Source organism: Polistes fuscatus, unplaced genomic scaffold (assembly GCF_010416935.1).
Source record: "Polistes fuscatus isolate 324 unplaced genomic scaffold, CU_Pfus_HIC Scaffold1, whole genome shotgun sequence".
NCBI classification, from domain to species: Eukaryota; Metazoa; Arthropoda; class Insecta; order Hymenoptera; family Vespidae; genus Polistes; species Polistes fuscatus.
Window position 1 is genome coordinate 6,319,374 of NW_025112997.1, and position 14,767 is coordinate 6,334,140.

The 14,767-nt window shown below is 35.1% G+C and overlaps 1 protein-coding gene across 1 annotated transcript in view; it reads left to right on the top strand.

Moving 5' to 3' along the window:
* The first annotated feature begins 12,450 nt into the window (after window positions 1–12,450).
* The window catches only part of LOC122523105 (nephrin-like), a 130,596-nt gene continuing 128,279 nt past the window's right edge, over window positions 12,451–14,767 (top strand). The window contains exon 1 of the mRNA XM_043644687.1: window positions 12,451–12,711. The gene's annotated coding sequence lies outside the window, so the exon portion shown is untranslated. The remainder of the gene's footprint in view (window positions 12,712–14,767) is intronic.

Here is a 14,767-nt window from a genome sequence, read left to right on the forward strand (position 1 = left end):
GACATTCCTTCGCTAACTAAATTTAATTACTCGACAGATAAATGAACTCTAACTTGAAATATCTTCCTTATCGAATTAAAACCTTCGTATATTGTCGAAGACAAAGTCAATATTTAATGTTAAGCTAAGAATCCTAAAACAAATAGCAAATGGTATTCCGGTTTATTGGTGAATTCACGCGCTCCGACATCGAGAAAATATCTCAGGAACTCCTGTAACGCGAGCGGCGTGACCTGAATTTCGAATTGTACGGAATTGTGGTAAATCGTAGAAATCGAATGAACGAAAGAAGGAAGGAAGGAAGGAAGGAAGGAAAGAAAAAAAAGAAAGAAAATAAAAAAGGAAGGGAAGTACCGTTATCATACGACTAACATAGAGAAATCGATGCGACCATGATCGCTATTAAAAAAGGACGTATCGTTATCCTACGACATGAACTCGAGCCAAAAAGATCGGTCAAAGTCGTTAACCGATATTTTCGTGAAAATCAATTCGTGTTCATTAAATTTTTCTGAAGACGATTTTAACATCGAATAAATCGTAAACGATTCGTTCGAGAAAATGACGTCAATACAATTGTCGCGTGTCTCGAACAACAAACAGCATATTCGTACATTTAACCGATCGACCTGTTCATTTCTCTAGCGTCGTAAAGAACTCGGGTCTTGATGTTGGTCAACAAATCATAGTAGGAGCGGAATGTCGCTCAAGAAGATGGATAAGCGAGTAGTGATGCAGATAGGTCGAATGGATGCGCGAACGAATGGATGAATGAATGGACGGCCGATCAAACGGATAGATACGCGGATAGACGAATAAATGGATGGACGATGGATGATTGGACAGGTAGATGGATACATGAAGGTGGTGGGGAAACAAGAGAGAAAGAGAGAGAGAGAGAAAGAGAAAAAGAGTGGGAAAAAAATAAACGAAATTCAAAGTGGTATGATCTGTAGAAGGTATCGGGAAGGGTGGCTAGGAAGTAGTAGGGGAAAAGGGGAGGAACGATTAATCCCCCTTGTCATTTAAACCGAGGCCGATGCGTGTCGTGCGACCGTGGCCGAACGTTGTCGATCGTTATTGGAATGGTTATCGATTTATAGCTATCGCTTCGTTGCGTTGGAGAAAGCAAGCGAAGCAAGCAGTTGTCAGAGTGGACCGCCGGATTCCCATCAGTCGTCACTAGTCAACACCACCACCGCCACCACCATCGCCACCACCACTACGGCTGGTAATCAGGAGAAAAGGTTACGGAAGAATGAGTTAAAGAATCAATGATAATTGAAATTCGAGTGGCGACAATAACGCGATGTTGATTCAATAACGCCCCGCTATTGGGTAATACGCGTTCTTATTTTAATATTAGATAAATCGTTCTCTTATTTTTTTAAATCGTTTTCTAATCATCTCTATTCTTCTCTATTGCCCACCCCCCCCCTACCTTTTCATTGAGCTATTTCTTCGGTTAATGCAATAACTTATGGAAGCTCATAACCCATGGCTTATCCAGTACGACACACAGTTTCCTATAAAAAAGGTGAGAAAGTTTGTATATATGTGTGTTCGTGTGCATGTATGGATGTGGATACAAAGGGACTTTATTGAATAGAACGTGTGCCATGCACAATGCTTTCCCTACCTCTCTTCGATAAGGTCGAGAGACTATTAATTAAGAGCGACAAAAACACAACTTTACCCCTTTCTTCTTCAACGAGTAAACCAGTTAGTTACGTTCTTTTCTTTTTTCTATTCTCTCTTTCCTTCTCTCTCTCTCTCGCTTTCTCTCTACTATCGAATAATCTGAAAATAATTGGAAAACATTTTTATGGTGAATTTTTGTTGAAATTTTATTTTTACCATATCTACTTGTTGTTTACACAAACAACAAGAATTCATTGTTTAAAAAGTGCACTGCTATGCTGTAAGGATGTATACAAAGAAAAGTTGCCTGACGAATTCAAAGCCATAATTGAGTAAGTTGTGTGGACTTGGACAAAAGACGCTTCTATTCTCCTGACTTTAATTGATTTCCCTCAACGTTTACCTGTACTATGCTCGTTACTTCATTCCTTAATGTCACGTTTTGGATCGATTCGCAATAAGGATGCTTGAATTAAAACTTAAAAGACTTTAAACTAACAAAGAACTTGCAAATTGAGCCAAAAATATGCTTCCTTCTTCCTGAAAATATCAAAGGTGTTTACACTTTTACGATGAATTTTTTGCTTTAATTATAATTTCTACAAAAAAAAAATCCTTATTTTTAATTTACATTAAAAATTTGTAATTACAGTATATGATAAAGTACGAGATATTTATTTTATTACAATATCTTACGTACTAAAATACTACATAACATTTTAAACAGCAAACATTAGATGTATCTAACAATGAGTGTCTAACTTTTTGGAAAATCAATAATTCGGCCTTCAAAGTAAAAGAATAAATTTTAAAGCGGATCAAGTTCGTTTTATCGTATTTCTAATGCATTTTTATATATTTTTAGAATTGAGGGAATTTCACGACCGTATTTATTTCAAGCCAGAATAACGGATTCTATTTTTTTAATTCACCCAAATCATTCGAATATTACATTGAAAAGTATGATTTCTCTTCGGTAAAATTGTTCAAAGTCCAAATCATCATAGGTTACTGAACTCACTTCGATATATGCTGTTGTGGTAACAAAAATAATTAACAAACTTTGAAAAAAAAATTATTTTTCATACCATCGAATTTTCCATTTCGTACGGTTAATAAATTTTCGCAATAATCTAGATCAAATAACGAAATCTATATCAAAGAAGGAAAATCACACAAATAAATTGATAAAATAAATTAAATTCAATTAATTGATTGTAATATTCTCGAATAGAAATTACATGGAAATAGAAAGAAATATTGCGTGATCGCGTATGGAAAAGTAAAACTTGCGCATGAATAAACTTGTAAAAATAATTTATAAAAATAATGTTGATAACACAAGAGGTATAGTAACTTATGTCGCTGATTGAGTTCTCAGAATCTGGAGGATGAAAGGTCCTCGTATCGAAAAGAACACCCTATCTCAACGTTCGTGCAACAAGGTGTACGATTTATGACTTTCTTCGCTTTTCCACTTTAGTATCCTCCTATTTTCTTTTTCCTTCCTTATACGTTTTTCGTCGACCTCTGCAACATCCTTCTTCTTACAACTTAACGCAGAAGTGCAGAGATTACAACGTCACGTAAGAGAAAACGATTACTTCGAAAAAATTGTTTCAACATTGTTTTTTCCGATATGAGAATTTTTCAACATCGCAGACGTCATTGAATTTCTATCAATAATCGTTTCGCGCAAATTTTAATACTGTGGCAGGCTTAAATGTATGTTTTCTCTTATTTTATATTTATTATATTTCAGTACAAAATTTTAAATAATTAAATATTCGAAAAATCCCGCTAAGAACATTCGTTTTTCACCATGTTAAAGAAACAATGAAATAAAAAACTGGTGTGTGTACTTATGTACGCACGTAAGAAGTTGTACTTCTTTGCCGTACCAAAACGAATATAACCTCAATAACCTCAAAAATAACTTCAAAAAGAAACTTCAAAGAAAAAAAATAATTGAAAAAGAAAAAATAATAATTATTATTAATATATAAGAAAGAATAAAAAAAAGAAAAAGAAAATATCAAAATATAGATATCAGTCCACACTAAATATAAGAGAGATATATCGAATTACTTCACGCGTTAACAGCCATGGCGCGGTTACAGCATTAGTTCTCGCTTGATCATTTAAGTCAAGCAGCGCTGAGTACGATTAGTATTTGGATGGGTGATCCGCTTGAGAAAAAAAGGGGAAGAAGAAGAGAAGACAACTTCATGCCGTATACTTGAAATCGCTTTGCCGCGCGTCGTTAAATACCGGCAAACTTCATGGTGTTGTTTTCCCAGACGCTCGGAACAAAATCACTCCCCATTACATTTTCCCCAACGCGCCAAAAGAAGTATAACTTCAAAAAGATTTTTTTCTAAATACTTTATATTAATAAATTTATCAATATCAGAGAATGCATTTATTATAGAAATATTAATTGCACGAAAATGATTTTCTTGTAACATAATTTAGTAATAAATTTGATAGGTCGTTAAAAGAAAAAGGAGTACTGGTCTACCGAGGCGTAACGTAGTTAATTCTTGCCCATGAACTTAGTTGAACCGATCGTGGCAACGATTGAACGGGAATATACGACTGTTACTTATTTAAAGGTACGTAAAAGATAGAAAATCGGCGAAACTATTCGAAAGTTCGATAAAGAACTTTAGTAAAGTAGCTCCATTGGCAATTATTAATTAAAGCCGATAGATGGAGGGTAGGCATTGGAAAGGACGCGAGACGGCGAGAAAGTTGCAATTGTGAAACTTGGATTTTCTCGAAAGTTTTCTTCGTTCGAGAAACTTGTTTTTATCGATAGTAATCGAGGCGATACAGTATTTCTGTCGCTTCCTCTATTTTCAACAACAAAAAACTAATGTAACATTCTTCTTCCTAGATGAGAGAAAAGAAACAACAAAAATTAAAATAAAACATGAAAAATGAGTAGAGAGAAGAAAAAATGAAAAGAGAAAGATTTGACGCAACCTCGTTTGGTAAATCCGTCTTGATTAAACCTAAGTCGACTGAATGTTTACGAGAAGGGAACTCTATTTTCCTTTCCTCTTTCCAAACTTCCTTTATTCGCAGGATTACTCATTTGCTAAGCAATTTGCACTCTCAAAACGCATGTACTATATCTGTAACAACTACAGAATCATTTTCACAATACTAACGTATTTCTCACAACCCTTTTTCCATTACGGCATCATTTTGATGAATAGTTTTCAACTAAATGAGATCAAAATGAAATTTAACCTAAAGTAGTATAAAGTAAATGTAATATTATTCATTAATACTTCCAGATTAATATTTCTATAATTAATTTATAAATTTTCTATATTTTTCCCATAATATTTCTTAAAAAAAATGAATTATTTGTACGACAAGAAAGTACGTAAGCATGGTACTAAGACAAAGTAGTGTTTATACTTTTCCAACGTTCATAGATGTATCGATTTATGATAAGCTTTTCGAAAGTATTGAGTATAGTGAAGATTTGTTGTTGTATAGAAGCATGAAAGATGATAATTATCAACGAAAATAGAGAACCATTAGAGTAACAGCTTTGATTAATCAAAATCGATGAGTTATTGCGAACGAGGAAGATAGATAGGAAAGAGAGAAGAAACTAAATAAGCTGAAGGATACAATGTTTTAGATTAATAAGTCCAGCTGGACGTGGCAGAAAAAATTTACTGCGCAAGTTGCGGAACTTTTTTACGACACAGTGCTGTCTCTGAGTGACGAACGCGAATACTCGAGTCGTTCTAGGTGTCATGGATGCAAACGTTGCAACTGTGTAATCGAAGGTCTGGACGTTAGAATTTCGAACGAAAAAAAGATAGAAAAATTCAAGATAAAAAGAAAGAAACACAAGAACGATTGTGGAGCATCGACCGCAGTGTCCTACTTTTTCAAATGCACCAACCGATTAAAACGATACTGTCCAATTTATTGTCGGCGTTTCTGATAATACACTTTCGTCGTCACGTTGACGTCTCAGTTCGAAATCAAAACCACTTTTGAAAGGGAACAACAGAAAATAGAGCTAGAGAGGAAAGAATCGCATTAAAACGTTACGACGAACATCGCGAAACGTTGGAAACGAGAGGGTTTTCCTTAGATCGAAATCGGGTTGTAAAAATCTAAAAATAAAATACTTACGTACGTACTTTTGGCTTTCGCGGTCGCACGAGATTGGAAACAGTAATCTTCTTTCTTGCGAATATAGCGATTGTTAAATTTCAATGACAAAATCCGACTGAAAAAGAAATGATGAGATAGTAAATATAACGCGAACGTTTCTTATCAAATGACAACGATTTTACGTCGATGCATCAAATCGATAGAATCGTCGATGTATCATAATACGATAGAAAATAAAATGAACTATTTAAAAAATACCACAGATTATTGATAATGTATGAAATTGTACGCAAACGTCCAATTATTTTAAAGAACGATATATGGAAGATAAATTTTTTTTCAATATATCGACAAATACGCTATCGAATATCAAATGATTGAATTATACAATAAAACGTATTGAAATAAAATCTAAAAAGCAATGGAACGAAATTTAATCTGTTCATTATAGCTTGCGAAAAGATATATTATATTAAAGACAATTTCTTTTTATTTTTAATATATTTTCCTTCTTCATTATCATAGGCTACAATTTCAGTTTTTTTTTTAATCTTATCCATTACTAAACATTTTAATTCTTCTTCATTGTTATACGATAAACAATTCGCGAATGATTAGCAAAAGAAAAATGATGTTCGCGTTCGATAAATATTTCTAGCTCTTGGCGTTGGAAGGTTGCGAGGGAATAGAAGAGAATGGCAAAAGCACCGATAAGTTTGATTCATGAGAACAGTTTGAAAATTGATTCGTCCGTATACTGGGAAATAGAAGCACTAGTGAGTAGGATAGTTCTACATATAAGTTGGAAGAGAGAAAGAGAATAAGTGTGATATAAGGGAGAGGGGGTTAAAGAGAAAGAGAAAGGTGTCGTTGAAGGAATAGGAAGGAAGGAAGGGAAATGAAAGGGAATGAAAGGGAATGAAGAAGCTATGAGAACGTTAAAGCAAGTCGATGCGATGGCTCGAGTACGAGGCCACGACAATGAGAAATGCCTTAGGTATAACTGGTAGTACAACGTACCAAGACCTATGCTATTTACGTTTTCATAGGTTATATATTGTTACGAGAATGATAACTGCCGTACGTATGTTTCTACGTACATGTATATGTTCATACAAGTATACGCATGTATGAACATATATATATATATATATGAACCTGAATCGAACGGGAGTCTGAGAATGTCACGAATCATTTTTGCTTTTTCCAATGGAATAATATTTCTATATAGAAATAAGCACATTTCTCTATATATAGAATAAGCATAGTAAACAAGAAATAGATTACCGTCTACATTTTATTACGACATAATATTATTCCTATATGCTAGGTATAATTTTTTACGTACGTAGAAAGAAATTTGAAATAAATGCAATTAATTGATTTGTATGTCATGCTAATGGACGTATGTCATCTACGTCGACATAAACAGTGAACATAAAATCGAAATTAAATAACCAGGAAAGATATGTACTCTTTTGCACAGGAAATCAATTTAGTTCCTCAAAAAATTAAGTCATCTGGTCTCAATTAATTTCGGTGAAAGCAGAGAAGCCACAATAATTAAATCAACAACATAAAAAAGATGTCTAATCTTGTCGTAACAATACCATTCCAAACTAAAGATGAAGAACACTCATGCGAAATATAACTAATAATAATAATAATAATAATAATAACAATAATAATACTAATAATAATAATAATAATAATAATAATAATAATAATAATAGTAATAGTAATAGTGATAATAATGTAGTAATAATAATGATATGCTTACACAAGAGAACCCCGAATTTCATATTTGTGTGTAAGAGATAATAGAAACGTGGATGTAAAGGAGATGAAATGGAGCAATTTCATTCTATAAGACTCATGTACAACTTTCGGAAAATAGTAAAATGCGTGCATTATGATGATTTATCGAAAATTCAACCTAAGATTCGATTTCTTCGATCGTTTCTCTTTCTCTCTTTCTCTCACTCTCAAATAGATAATATCGTAAAATCAGAGAAACTCATAGAAGAAGTTTATTTCTTCCTTGTCTTCGCGCTCGTCGATTCTCATTCGATTGCCAATCATGAAGTTTCCCTTATTGCAGTAAGAAAACTCATGAGAATGGATCTCGCGATTCTATTCGTTTCGTTTAAAGATAACTTATTGTTACAGGTCGAGTTACTTTCGAAGTTATTATTGTTAGAGATGGTTTACCAAAGAAAAAGTTCTTCCACAATGGCTTACTTTGTGATCGGTTGTGCAGGAATTTTCTCTTTTTGTGAGACGAAGCATACTGAAAAAAGTACCGAAATTGGCATATTATGATAATCAATCGAAAATTTTTTTCCTCGGTATATATGTTCAAAACATCTTGAAAAATCAGTTCTTGCTTCGAACTTATTCTCGATGCTTCGAAAAATCTATACTGCCTTTCTTTCTCCTCCTCTCTCTTTCTCTTTCTCTTACTTTATTTCTTTTTATATTAAAAACGATTTCAAGTTCCTCTTTATTTGTTCGAAACTACCTCATAATTCTGGAAAGATACGAACTTCAATAACAAAGAAAAACTTACGATCTTACAATATCATGGTTATTATCTATCGAATTGAATTTGATAAGGAAGGTGAAAAACTTAAATGAACGATACAGTAACATCGCAAATATTTTACTTCGCGACTAAGATTATTTCGTTGTATTTAATACAATTCATAATAATCTCATTGTTGTCGTATAAGTTAATGCCGCGAGCATACGTCCGTCCGCGATGATAAACTTTTACTTCTAAAAAGAAAAACTTTTCCCATGGTAGCCCATTTCGAAGTTTGATTCGCGAATTTCAATGTGAAACGACGTAGACTAGAACAAAAAAATCGTAAATATCATCAAGGAACTTTTCTACGATGGAAATCTTCTATTGTTCATAAATAAAATAATTGTTCACGTTGCAAGTAAATGAAGCAAATATCTCAGATAAATCTACGACGTGTATTTTTCTTGTCTTAAAAAAAATAATACAGCATTACGTAACATATATTATTTATAAATAAGGATGTCGGTAAAGCCATCAAATACACTTTTACGTGTACGCAAATATTTACATAAATATCCATATTCCATGTGAACCACAAATAAGTGGATACACGTATGCCAAAAAGAAAAAATAGTTGTAAGTGGAACGAGGGGTTTTATGAAAATAACTGCATAGAGTAGACGCGAGTGAGTCATCTTCGAGGAAGGAAAAGATTTTCTTCATTTTCTTCAATCCACTCATTCCCACAGGAAATGTAACAGTTGACACTGAAAAGTAACGTTTATCGAAAAAGCATTATCGCGCATAAAAATACAAAATAAAACGACCAAGTAACGAAAAGAAGAATCAATTTTCTTCTTATGAAAGTTATCCAATCATCATATTTTAATCTATTGTCATTGAAAAATATGTTTAAATCTGAATAAATGTATGTGAAATTGTGTGCGTTTTGAAAAGCATTAGAGCCTTTCTCTAACGCACGGTAATTAGTTTCAGTAACTCGTCCTATTTGATTCTGAAACATTAAATAACGTGTATTTTACTAATCCAAGTAATATCCTTTGACATATAATTTCGCTTATTTGTGTTTGCTCATTTTGATTCGAACAATGTAGGCAACTTGTAAATTAGAATGACGATATCTAAATTGAAATATTATAATTATCGAATAAAATTACGTCTATATATTTCTAATCTTTCATTTATGCAAACAAGTGAAGTAACTTCTCCAAGACTTTCTTCCTAACACTATATGCCTAATCGATTAGATTCCACTTTCAAATTGAATGATCCGAGATTTTGCTAATTCTGCAAAAAGATTAATTAATATAACCAAAATCTAATCTCTTTCTTTGAGACGTTTCTCTAAGGAGAAACTCGAGTAGTAAACTTCAATCTAGAAACGACAATCTAGAAATCCGAAATAAGAGATCATAACATCGTGCAGTAGAATCTTGACTCGATACTCAGTTACAGTATAACACGAATCTATGATTAAGTTTCCTAGCAATTACGAAATAGATGGAATACTTCTTGGTAGATATGATCGAAAGGGCACGTATACAGGAAATCGAGGAATAAACTCAAAGGTAGAGGATGAGGACAACGAAACTAGAGTAAATCGTATTTTGCGGGATAGACAGATAGGAAACAGGTAGGACTTCCGGGACAATCCGGACAGATAGGTAGATAAGTATCCCTACTAAACTAAGTTAAATAGGTTCGACAACAGGTAAGACATGGTATAATGAGTCCGGTAAATTCGTTGATGTAGAATAAATAGGCGTTTACTAGTATTTTTCTTTGAAAAATAAATAGATGGATAGACAAATCGGTGTAAAGGATTAAAAGGATAGAAAGGATTACGGGAGAGTTTCAGTGCGATAGCGGGGGTATAAGCTTATGTATGATCCTGCGATTGACGTGTGACTCACTGTGACCGTCGATCACAGGAGGCAAACCGCCTAAGGCAACAGGAATATCGTTCAACGAGCCATCTCTAACGGCCAATCAACTGATATGCTAATTAAGCTTTTACCTGAACCAACCGATCTAACGAGCTACTTTCTATACGATCACGTGCTGTGCTTGTCCCTACACTACAAATTAGCCTTTAACTATACGCCTTTGCACACGTTACACGTTCGGTAACGCAGTCGTCGACCAAACTCACTTGGAAACTGTATCCTAAGTTTCACGCTATGCTAATTACAATCTCGTCCGTAAATTTCAACATCCTACTCTATCTATTCCGGCCTAACGACGATGATCATCCCAACTCGAGACGTCCTATCAAAGCAAAATTTGTTACGGTTAATTAAACTCTTTTGCTCGAAACGAATAAGACAGGTGAGGTTAGATTGGAACGACGAAGAAAAACGAGATTGCAATTTATGGCTTATTAATTAACGTATAGATACGTCCTCCGATACTTAATAAAAGAAATCATAATCCGTTCGTTATCGAATAATATAACGAGATAAAATATCCCCTCACCTCTCTTCCCCATCCTACCGGGGATTATTCCGAGCAAAACAAATTGCATCTTTCGTCCGTAAAAACGAATAATCGAACGGGAACGATTCTTTTTGAAAAGTTCATTAACCAACATCGAACCGTGACTTTCGCGACGAAAGATGGGAATACTAATAATAATAAAAACAAAAGGGGAAAAAAAAATGTAAGCTTTTTGGCCAGTCGATAAAAATACCAACATCGGATAGATGAATTACGATCTAGAACTGGATATTAAAAATTTTGCTGCGAGCTTTGAAACGTCGTGCCCGTTTATATCGAGATTTCGATGTTCGGTTGTAGCTTTAATTAACGTTTATTAATTTCTTTTGATTAGGGGGAAAGAAGAAGAAGAAGAAGAAGAAGAAGAACAAGAAGAAGAAAAGGAAGAAGAATGAAAAAACAAAGCAAACAAGAAAAAGTAATTAATAATAAAGGAAAAGAAAAAAGACATAAAGCGAGAGGAAAGAGGGTTGAGAGGTTAAAGGAGAAGAAGAGATTTAACGAAAAGAGAGCAGGATTGCGACTGCGCTTCGTTAATCTCGAATAATCGTTCTCGCAAGAAGGAGGCTGTACCGACCGGATGCATATCGCGCGCGTCGTCGTGCAGCCAACCGGAAGTACTCCAATCTTCGTCGCGGACGAAGAAGCTTTCTCTCTCTCTCTCTCTTCTAACTATCCCTACGTCCGTCTTTTCCTTTCTCTTTCTCTCTCTTTATTTCATAGCCCTTATCTATAAGCCCCTTTTCTACTTGGTTCAGTCTCAAGATTCGGCGTCGTCAACTCGAACGAAGATTATCGAGCTTGCACGAAGCAGCGAGTGAGTAAGGAAGGGGAAGGGGAGGAGGGGTGGATTGTAGGGGGGGTGTAGAGGGGCAGATGGGTGGCGAGAAAAAGGAAGCATGAGAGGACGGTCTGGTCGCGAGCGAGAGTGAACGAGGGTGCGCGGACGCGGCTAGACGGGGATGAACGGGGGTGGGTGGGCGGACGCGCGGGGGTGCTCGTCCGTGCGCGTAACTTTGTCGGCAGCATCCAGTAACACCGCGGAGCTCGAGGCGCGCGCTTCGTGGATCCTTCGACGAAAAAGGAAAGAGAGAGAAAGGGTCTCTCTCTCTCTCTCTCTCGGGGAAGGTACGATAGTCGTTAGAAGATAAAGTGAAGTTTTGTAAAGAATTTGTCGAAGAAAAAAGGAAAACGCTACGAGGGAAAGGAAACGAAATATAGAGTAGATATTACGAGAGATATGAAAAAGTGAGAAAAGTGAAAAAAAAAAATAAAGAAGAAGAAGAAGAAGAAAAAAGTAAATAAATTAAAAAAAGTAGAGAAAAAAAATCGACACCTTGTAATTGTTTTTATTCTTTCTTTTTTTTTTGTTTTTCAATGCAATAATAAAATGATATAAAAAAAAATAAGTTATAACTTATGCGAGAGGAAATATCGATCGCGAGAATATCGCGGATAGCAGCGCGTGCGAGGTGCGCCAGGAGGCGGAGCGGATAAGGTATGGTGAGATACGAAGGTGCATCGTCCTGTAACTATACGAGATACGCGAGACCGCAGTGATAACAGTGGTGCAGAGAAAAAAAGCCGGGACCGGGAAGCTAGCCGCCGATGATCGCGCGTTCGGCTCCTCTCGAACCACGTGTTTCCTCTTACGTTCGCGAACCGACGACGACGTACGCGAGCCGCGCTACATCCAACTTTACGATCACGCGCACCCCCCCCGACGGAACACCACCTAAAGGAACGCTATGTTGTAAAACACTGACCACTTGGATAGAGTTAACGAGTTGCCGATGTACCGGTATCGATTAATTGGCCGATCGTTTTTTCTCTCTATCCTTCCTCCTCGGACATACCTACTGATTTTCTCGGCTCAGGTAATTAATGGTTTCCTCCCTTCTGTGGTGTTTCTTTTTTCGTTCTTTCTTTTTCCTTTCCATCTTCATTTTCTGATCGATTAATTCACGCAGAATTCGTTGCACGATACAAAGAAACGTAGAATTGAAAGGACACATAGATAGCCCAGCAAACGAATAATACGCATTCGATTTTCGATGACACATGTTCAACGTTAACGTTCCACAACGTTAACAAAATGCTCGCGACATCTCTCGCGATAGAGGTATCGGATTTTGAGCGACGTTGTCAATTATTGCAATCCATAACATTTTCCTTTGAAATTATCCCATAATGAAACGAGAATTTTCACTACGTTAAACGACACGGAAATAAATATAATAATACGTCTCGCTGCGCTAGTTTATGTTTATACCGAACGATATATTCTTTAGATTTAGGAATTGTTGGAGAAAAAATACTAAAATAAGTTTCTTACGTGTTTTACGCGAACTAGACGATTAATAACATTTCCGAATTTTCCCTCGGACAGGAATATGTAATCGAGATAAATAAAACATGTAATATAATAGCAATCATGCACATTCCTTTGACGATCATGAAAATCACCGTGCAGAGTTGTTTGATGTTTCATTGCGTATAAAGCTCGTTTCGAATTCAGAAAAAAGTGATTGAAATTCTCTTTGATTACATTGAAAACGGTCATCCAGAAATATGTAAATATTTCTAAATTTCCTATGAAGTGAACCTTCAAGGGATCCATTACGACAATCCTATCGATTGACGGATGTTCGAATAGTTGAAAGGTGATAAACCTCTTAGCACATAAATTCATAGGAAAGTTAATACGATTTGATCAATAGTTTTGGTAACAAAAGAAAGAATGTTGTTGACGTTGCGATTCTTCTTTATATTTTTGATCTTCCTTGCAATGGCACGCGCGAATGAAAATAACGTATCGCTCTACTCCATTCTCTTTGGGGTCCATATTTTCAGTCTGTTTCATTGATCGATGCGTTCTTAACGATTTCGTTGTACGATAAATCCCCGTTGGGAATAGTTCGGCGCGTTCAGAAATTGGTTCGACGGGGCGCGTCGATGGAAAATGCATCGCAATTCGCAACACGTGAGAAATGGCACCGATCATCGCTGTATTTTGTCATTATTGTTCTACCCTTTATGCAACCCGTTTATCCAAAAACCGTTTCTACGTTTCGTTCGTTGGCTCATTCGTTCGGGGCTGCGTTCTTTCCCAATTTCATCGAAATGGCTACCGAATCTAGCATTTTCAACTCCAGGTATTGAACCGTGAGCGACCATGAAATGTAAATTACATTGAACTTTCCTAACGCTATACTCAGCATTTGAATACTTCGAGCGTTTGTTCTCCTCAAGCAAATCGACCGCTTTAAAAAGCATCAATCATGTTTTCTTTTAACGTTTTTGTACTATGAAAAATTTACATCGTTCTCGGAATTAAACGTCGTAAGAAAAATATGACCATTGTTTAATTTAATATTTCTACTTTTACGAAATATATTTACGTGAATTTTATAATCGATTATATCGTACATTATGTCTAATTTTTGTAAAAAATTATTCACTAACTTATAATTTTTACAGCAGTGCGTGCGTTGTTGCAAATGTTTCTTTTATAATGGATATATTATCTTCTTAACAAATTAATATTTACTTTTATTTATAAACTTCAATTATAAACCAGTAAGAATTATTGATAAGCAGGTATAAAGGTATACCTATCGAGCGTAATTAAAATTATATATAAAAAGATTCGATCCGAAAAAAGTTTCCATCGTTTATCCGTTAACTTGGTACAAAGATAATCCTTTAAATTAGTTTGAAAAGATTTTTACAATCTTTTTCTGCTTCCGAATAATGTAATTTTCTTGCCTAATCGAGCTCTAAATTCAATTAGTTACATTACCATCTTCGAGCTAATAATTATCTCCCTCCCTTCAATCGTTTTGTTCGCGTTTATTCAACTGCACTTATTTGATTTTCAAACAGTCATTCGCATTTGACGTTCAATGAGACTTTGGAAATAGAAAGATTTCT